The sequence below is a fragment of the Lissotriton vulgaris genome, chromosome 4_1, assembly GCF_964263255.1.
Source record: "Lissotriton vulgaris chromosome 4_1, aLisVul1.2, whole genome shotgun sequence".
Classification (NCBI taxonomy): domain Eukaryota; kingdom Metazoa; phylum Chordata; class Amphibia; order Caudata; family Salamandridae; genus Lissotriton; species Lissotriton vulgaris.
In genome coordinates this window covers 2,077,339,495-2,077,348,318 of record NC_141691.1, presented here as the reverse complement: position 1 = coordinate 2,077,348,318, position 8,824 = coordinate 2,077,339,495, and the positions used below count along the sequence as shown (strand labels likewise).

General features: G+C 52.7%; 1 pseudogene; it reads right to left on the bottom strand.

Annotated features, from left to right (window-relative positions):
* Positions 1-7,361: 7,361 nt before the first annotated feature.
* Positions 7,362-8,116, bottom strand: LOC147725064 (uncharacterized; annotated as a pseudogene).
* Between the last annotated feature and the right edge of the window lie 708 nt (positions 8,117-8,824).

The window sequence follows — 8,824 nt, the reverse complement described above, 5'->3', positions numbered from 1 at the left end:
CTATCACCAACTAGAGCTTCATGAAAAATCAAGATATATCACCACATTCACTACGCACCAAGGCCTGTTCCGATACAAACGGCTGAACTTTGGCATCTCTTCGGCTGCCGAGATCTTCCAAGAAGCCATCAGATGAGTCATTCAAGGCATCCCCAATGCTTTCAATTACAGCGATGACCTACTGGTATTCGGAAAAGATCAAACCGAACATGACACAGCGCTGGACAGAGTCTGTCACGCTCTGCTGACTGCTAACCTGACTCTCAATGCCAGCAAATGTGAATTTCACAGAGACACCCTGAAATTTTACGGACATATCTTCTCCAAGGAGGGGATGCGACCCGATCCCGAGAAGGTAATAGCACTTGCAGACACTCCGACACCTCGAGATGTAAGTGACCTCCGTTCCTTCTTAGGCATGGCGAGCTACTGTGCGCGATATATTCGCGACTACGCCACGATCAGCTACCCCCTACGTGAACTTACTCGCCAGGGCCAATCCTTTGACTGGACTGAACCATGCCAACTAGCCTTCAACACCATCAAGCAAGCAGTAGGATCTGCCACAAACCTGGCGTACTTTGACACAAAAAAAAAGACAGAAATCACAGTCGACGCCAGCCCAGTAGGTCTGGGCGCCATCCTGGCCCAATACCGGGATGATTCAGACCAACGCCACATCATCGCATATGCAAGCCGCAGCCTCACGGACACTGAAAAGGCCTACTCTCAACCTGAGAAAGAAAGCCTCGCTGTAGTGTGGGCCTGTGAACACTTCCATTTGTTTGTGTACGGCAAGCACTTCACAATCATCACGGACCACCAAGCTCTCATCACCATCTTCGGCAATCCCAACGCCAAGATGCCTCCTCGTATCGAACGGTGGGGCCTACGCTTGCAAGACTACATATTCACAATCATACATAAACCCGGCAAAGCTGAGAACCCAGCTGACTTCATGTCGCGCCACCCTGTGGCCGGAGCCCGGAACGCCCTGTCTGTAGCTGATGAATATCTCCACTTCGTCATTGACGCGGCCTGTCCACCCACAGTCCCCATCGCCGCTATTCAGGAAGCATCCACGTCTGACCCGCTTATTCAAGCTGTCATGGCTCGCATCCGCACGAACTCCTGGAGAGATGTGAAACATTCGCCACAGGACTCCGACTCCACGCGGCACGATCTGGCTGCGTTTCAGCGAGTGCGTGACGAACTCTCCATCAGTGACAACGGCCTTCTTCTGAGGGGGGGAAGGATCGTGATTCCCCTCAACCTGCGCCAAGGAGTTGTCAACTTGGCACATGAAGGACACCGAGGCATCAACGCAACCAAGAAAGCCTTAAGAGAACGCGTGTGGTTCCCCACACTTGACCACATGGTAGAAACAACCCTGAAAGACTGTATGACCTGCCAAGTGGTCAGTCGGGAAGAACCCCCAGCACCACTACTAATGTCGGACCTACCAGAAGGAGTATGGCAGCAAGTAGCAGTTGACTTTTTCGGACCACTGCAATCGGGACAGTACATCATTGTCATCATGGATGAGTACTCCCGATTCCCCTTTGCACAGCTAATACCATCAACTCGAGCAACGACAGTAATCCCAGTGCTGGATGAAACCTTCGCTGCATGGGGCATTCCACTTCGAGTAAAAACAGACAACGGACCACCTTTTAATGGACATGAGTTCGCAAACTTTGCTGCACACCTTAACTTCAAACACAAGAAGATCACTCCACTATGGCCACAAGCCAATGGCATGGTGGAGCGGTTCATGGCGACCCTCAAAAGGGTGATTCAACAGACTGAATTAACCCACAGAGATGTCCAACAGACATTAAATGAAGTGTTACGAGCATATCGGAACACTCCTCACAGCACCACCAATCAATGCCCAGCCACTGTGATGTTAGGCAGGACACCACGGACTCGACTTCCCATGGCAGATCCCGCACTCCAGCAGCGGCCTGTCACCGTCGACCACAACACGCTAGTCGAGATAGACCACAGGAATAAGCACCGAATGAAGACCTACGCTGACCAACGAAGACATGCCAAAGACACTAACATACAAGAAGGAGACCGGGTGATTGTCCGGAGCGATCGGCGCGCCAAGGCAGACAGCCGGTACCTCGACATCCCCTTCCAGGTCGTCAAAAGAAAAGGGACCATGATTACAGCCAAATCGGATCACAAACAAATAACGAGAAACATCTCGCACTTCAAGAAATGCAACCAAAACTCCAGACGAGGGACCTCGTCGAGCCAAACCTCAAGTGAATCTCACAACCACAGTGACAGCAGCGACCAAAACATTCACAGCCCGGCCAGAACTGTAGAAGCCACAAGACGTCCGAGCTCACCACGGGAACAAGAGAGACGCCCCCACCGCCTCATCAGGAAACCTCGGCGGTTAGTAGAGGAGATGTAGCAGAAGCAAGCCTTTGTGAAACCGGGGAGATGTCACGTCGTCTCGCCTGACCTTCGAGACAGGACAGGCGAGCAGGAAGGAGGAAAAGGAAGTGAGGACACAGGAAGCGGTATTCCTAGTCTGTAAGGCAGTCTAAGGCTGTCAGGGAATAAAGCAAGACATAGTAAACAGCCTCTGCCTCGGTGTGTTCCTTTTATCTAAGGGTGAACTTGACAACTACAATCCGATGAGTCTCAGGAACTGAGGGCCTTACAAGATGAGGCATTAAGTCTGTTCACACCGAGCACGTGTGCAGAGACGTCAGGCGGTGAATGCAGCCGAGAGCCACAGTCCTGTATCCTGAGACCACCGAGACCCCCTCTATGCCTCCTGCAGACCTGGTGTGCAGGGCTCACTTAACCAACACTTCACAATAGGAACAGAACTGAAGCATGAGGAGAAGATTACACGCCAGCATGTTACAGAAACAAACGTTACTTTACATGAGACAAAAGTGACCATCGTGAGCAAACAAAATACACGAGGAGCAAACGGTGCACAGGAGGTTGCAGGTTACAAAAGCGAACAAAGTACAAGCAAAGGCATAATACTGCACCGGAAACCGACGGCTCGACCGCTGTTGGCTATACATACTGAAGTGCTCGGTCAGTGACGCAGGGTGGCATCTGCTCATGTATCTAAACATAGCTCACTCAGTCCTGACCCTCACTCAATCCTGACCCTCACTCAATCCTGACCCTCACTCAATCCTGACTCTCACTCAATCTTGACTCTCACTCCTGACCTAGCCCTCACTCACTCCTGACCCTCACTCAATCCTGACTCTCACTCCTGACCTGGCCCTTACTCACTCCTGACCTGGCCCTCACTCACTCCTGACCCTCACTCAATCCTGACTCTCACTACTGACCTGGCCCTCACTCACTCCTGGCCCTCACTCACTCTTGACCCTCACTCAATCCTGACTCTCACTCCTGACCTGGCCCTCACCCACTCTGGCCCTCACTCACTCCTGACCCTCACTCCTGACCTGGCCCTCACTCACTCCTCACCCTCACTCAATCCTGACTCTCACTACTGACCTTGCCCTCACTCACTCCTGGCCCTCACTCACTCCTGACCCTCACTCAATCCTGACCCTCACTCAATCCTGTCTCTCACTCCTGACCTGGCCCTCACTCACTCCTGACCCTCACTCACTCCTGACCCTCACTCAATCCTGACCCTCACTCACTCCTGACCCTCACTCAATCCTGACTCTCACTCTTGACCTGGCCCTGACTCACTCCTGACCTGGCCCTCACTCACTCCTGACCTGGCCCTCACTCCTGACCCTCACTCAATCCTGACTCTCACTACTGACCTGGCCCTCATTCACTCCTGGCCCTCACTCACTCCTGACCCTCACTCAATCCTGACCCTCACTCAATCCTGACTCTCACTCCTGACCTGGCCCTCACTCACTCCTGACCCTCACTCAATCCTGACCCTCACTCACTCCTGACCCTCACTCAATCCTGACTCTCACTCTTGACCTGGCCCTGACTCACTCCTGACCTGGCCCTCACTCACTCCTGACCTGGCCCTCACTCCTGACCCTCACTCAATCCTGACTCTCACTACTGACCTGGCCCTCATTCACTCCTGGCCCTCACTCACTCCTGACCCTCACTCAATCCTGACCCTCACTCAATCCTGACTCTCACTCCTGACCTGGCCCTCACCCACTCTGGCCCTCACTCACTCCTGACCCTCACTCCTGACCTGGCCCTCACTCACTCCTCACCCTCACTCAATCCTGACTCTCACTACTGACCTTGCCCTCACTCACTCCTGGCCCTCACTCACTCCTGACCCTCACTCAATCCTGACCCTCACTCAATCCTGTCTCTCACTCCTGACCTGGCCCTCACTCACTCCTGACCCTCACTCACTCCTGACCCTCACTCAATCCTGACCCTCACTCACTCCTGACCCTCACTCAATCCTGACTCTCACTCTTGACCTGGCCCTGACTCACTCCTGACCTGGCCCTCACTCACTCCTGACCTGGCCCTCACTCCTGACCCTCACTCAATCCTGACTCTCACTACTGACCTGGCCCTCATTCACTCCTGGCCCTCACTCACTCCTGACCCTCACTCAATCCTGACCCTCACTCAATCCTGACTCTCACTCCTGACCTGGCCCTCACTCACTCCTGACCCTCACTCACTCCTGGCCCTCACTCACTCCTGACCCTTACTCAATCCTGACTCTCACTCCTGACCTGGCCGGCCCTCACTCACTCCTGACCCTCACTCAATCCTGACTCTCACTCCTGACCTGGCCATCACTCACTCCTGACCTTCACTCAATCCTGACCCTCACTCAATCCTGACTCTCACTCCTGACCTGGCCCTCACTCACTCCTGACCTGGCCCTCACTCACTCCTGACCCTCACTCACTCCTGGCCCTCACTCAATCCTGACCCTCACTCACTCCTGACCCTCACTCAATCCTGACTCTCACTCCTGACCTGGCCCTCACTCACTCCTGACCCTCACTCACTCCTGGCCCTCACTCACTCCTGACCCTCACTCAATCCTGACTCTCACTCCTGACCTGGCCCTCACTCACTCCTGACCCTCACTCAATCCTGACTCTCACTCCTGACCTGGCCCTCACTCACTCCTGACCTTCACTCAATCCTGACCCTCACTCAATCCTGACTCTCACTCCTGACCTGGCCCTCACTCACTCCTGACCTGGCCCTCACTCACTCCTGACCCTCACTCACTCCTGGCCCTCACTCAATCCTGACCCTCACTCACTCCTGACCCTCACTCAATCCTGACTCTCACTCCTGACCTGGCCCTCATTCACTCCTGACCCTCACTCAATCCCGACCCTCACTCAATCCTGACTCTCACTCCTGACCTGGCCCTCACATCCTGACTCTCACTCACTCCTGACCCTCACTCTATCCTGACTCTCACTCACTCCTGGCCCTCACTCACTCCTGACCTGGCCCTCACTCACTCCTGGCCCTCACTCAATCCTGACTCTCACTCCTGACCTGGCCCTCACTCACTCCTGACCTTCACTCAATCCTGACCCTCACTCAATCCTGACTCTCACTCCTGACCTGGCCCTCACTCACTCCTGACCTGACCCTCACTCAATCCTGACTCTCACTCTTGACCTGGCCCTGACTCACTCCTGACCTGGCCCTCACTCACTCCTGACCCGGCCCTCACTCCTGACCCTCACTCAATCCTGACTCTCACTACTGACCTGGCCCTCATTCACTCCTGGCCCTCACTCACTCCTGACCCTCACTCAATCCTGACCCTCACTCAATCCTGACTCTCACTCCTGACCTGGCCCTCACTCACTCCTGACCCTCACTCACTCCTGGCCCTCACTCACTCCTGACCCTTACTCAATCCTGACTCTCACTCCTGACCTGGCCCTCACTCACTCCTGACCCTCACTCAATCCTGACTCTCACTCCTGACCTGGCCATCACTCACTCCTGACCTTCACTCAATCCTGACCCTCACTCAATCCTGACTCTCACTCCTGACCTGGCCCTCACTCACTCCTGACCTGGCCCTCACTCACTCCTGACCCTCACTCACTCCTGGCCCTCACTCAATCCTGACCCTCACTCACTCCTGACCCTCACTCAATCCTGACTCTCACTCCTGACCTGGCCCTCACTCACTCCTGACCCTCACTCACTCCTGGCCCTCACTCACTCCTGACCCTCACTCAATCCTGACTCTCACTCCTGACCTGGCCCTCACTCACTCCTGACCCTCACTCAATCCTGACTCTCACTCCTGACCTGGCCCTCACTCACTCCTGACCTTCACTCAATCCTGACCCTCACTCAATCCTGACTCTCACTCCTGACCTGGCCCTCACTCACTCCTGACCCTCACTCACTCCTGGCCCTCACTCAATCCTGACCCTCACTCACTCCTGACCCTCACTCAATCCTGACTCTCACTCCTGACCTGGCCCTCATTCACTCCTGACCCTCACTCAATCCCGACCCTCACTCAATCCTGACTCTCACTCCTGACCTGGCCCTCACATCCTGACTCTCACTCACTCCTGACCCTCACTCTATCCTGACTCTCACTCCTGACCTGGCCCTCACTCACTCCTGACCTGGCCCTCACTCACTCCTGGCCCTCACTCAATCCTGACTCTCACTCCTGACCTGGCCCTCACTCACTCCTGACCTTCACTCAATCCTGACCCTCACTCAATCCTGACTCTCACTCCTGACCTGGCCCTCACTCACTCCTGACCTGGCCCTCACTCACTCCTGACCCTCACTCACTCCTGGCCCTCACTCAATCCTGACCCTCACTCACTCCTGACCCTCACTCAATCCTGACTCTCACTCCTGACCTGGCCCTCATTCACTCCTGACCCTCACTCAATCCCGACCCTCACTCAATCCTGACTCTCACTCCTGACCTGGCCCTCACATCCTGACTCTCACTCACTCCTGACCCTCACTCTATCCTGACTCTCACTCCTGACCTGGCCCTCACTCACTCCTGACCTGGCCCTCACTCACTCCTGGCCCTCACTCCTGACCCTCACTCACTCCTGACCCTCACTCACTCCTGACCCTCACTCAATCCTGACCCTCACTCTATCCTGACTCTTACTCCTGACCTGGCCCTCACTCACTCCTGATTCTGTGCCTGGTTTCACGCACCTGCTGCTGTACTCTGTGCATCTCAGCGCTAGAAACTTAGCTCTCCAAGTTTGAAAAGTCAATATTCGATGTGGGCCCTGGAGATGACTTTGATGCCATGATTTAGATTTAGATTTACTTTTTTTTTTTAAGTTAACAGAACCTTTATTGAATAGTAAAAATAATTTGCATTATAATAAATTAAAATAACCAACATGGTTTCATAACTATTTCTTGCCACGCTTGGCGGTAGGTTTGGCAGAGTCCTTATCGATGTTATCTTTGCTTGTGGGTGCAGCCTTTGCTGCCAGTTCCCCCTTCTTTTCACTGGTCTTTTCCTTGGTTGACACTTTGGCAGCCACCTTGTCCTTGGGCTTTTTGGCTGGAATTTTGTTAGCTTTGTCCGAGTCCACCTTTGCTTTAGGAACAGCAGTCTCACCTTTACTGCCACTTTTTTCGCAGCCTTCTTAGCCGCATCACCAGGTGCTTTTGGCTTCTTAGCAGCTGCTCCAGAAGTTTTAGGTTTCCTGGACACAACTTTCTTGGCTTTGGGCACCGGTTCTCCATTTGGGTCACTGTTCTCAGATACCTTCTTCAGAGTTTTCGGTCTGGCTGGTGCCAGCTTGAACCTTCCTGTGGCACCTTTCACTGTAGAGTTGGTCGGTCTCATCAGAAGGCCCTGCTCCATGCCCTTCCCCAGCGCTAGCCTCAGCAGTACTCGGAGCCGCACAGAGTCCGCAGACGGGTAGGTGGTGAGGATGTATGTGCGGATGGAAGGCACCATTGCACCTTTGCGGTCGGTGTTCTTCCTCAGGGCTTCCAATACCGTGCTCAAGGTCGAGGGGTGAATAGGAGCATCTGTTGCTTTTGGTACTTTGAGGGCTTTTGCTTTCACCTCGGCAGCTGGTTTAGTAGGCACTGCTTTCGAAGAGTCAGGTTCGGCGGCCGCGGCAGCAGCAGCAGCAATCCTCTTAGAAGCCATTTTACCGAGAAAAGATGCTAAAAACAAATGCCCACCGAAAAATAGAATAAAAAATAAAAGCCTCTTACAGGACGGATACTATAATTTACACCACAGAAAGGCTCCTATCCTGTATTGTACAGTTAATTAAAACTCACAATATAAAACGTACATCATTAAAATCCATGAGGGGCATCCCTCTTTGCGCTGCATGATGAATCAAGAGATTCAGATTCTGCTGCCAGAATCAAAACAAAAACCAAAAAAAAAACGAGTCCTTGTCATCTCGGTTGAGTCAAATCTTTATTCTTACAATAACGTTCTGTGGATTTCTTTCAGTCTTGAAATGCCTCCTTTTAATGTCACAAGCGAAGTTTAAGGAAGACCCCAGAGCATTTTGGGATTGAAGTAGGGTGACCAACTTGCATGGGTGGCAATTCAGGGCAAAAATTGGCAACAAAAGTTACGTTTTACTGACAGAGGAGGTCACGCAATAGTATACAAGTAAGTAAATAGGCACCCAACACAAATACAAGTCAAAATAAGGTTATATCAGGTTGAGACACCGCACACTCACAAATTGCGCAGGTCTTTTTGTGGTATTTCATAGGATTTAAGAATCTTGAAGCTCTAGCAAATCGCAAAGCTAGCACTTTTTAGGCAACAGCGGTTTTAAAAAATAAAAGAATTGATAAAAGCATCCTCCTTAATATTTTGCAATGAAACTTT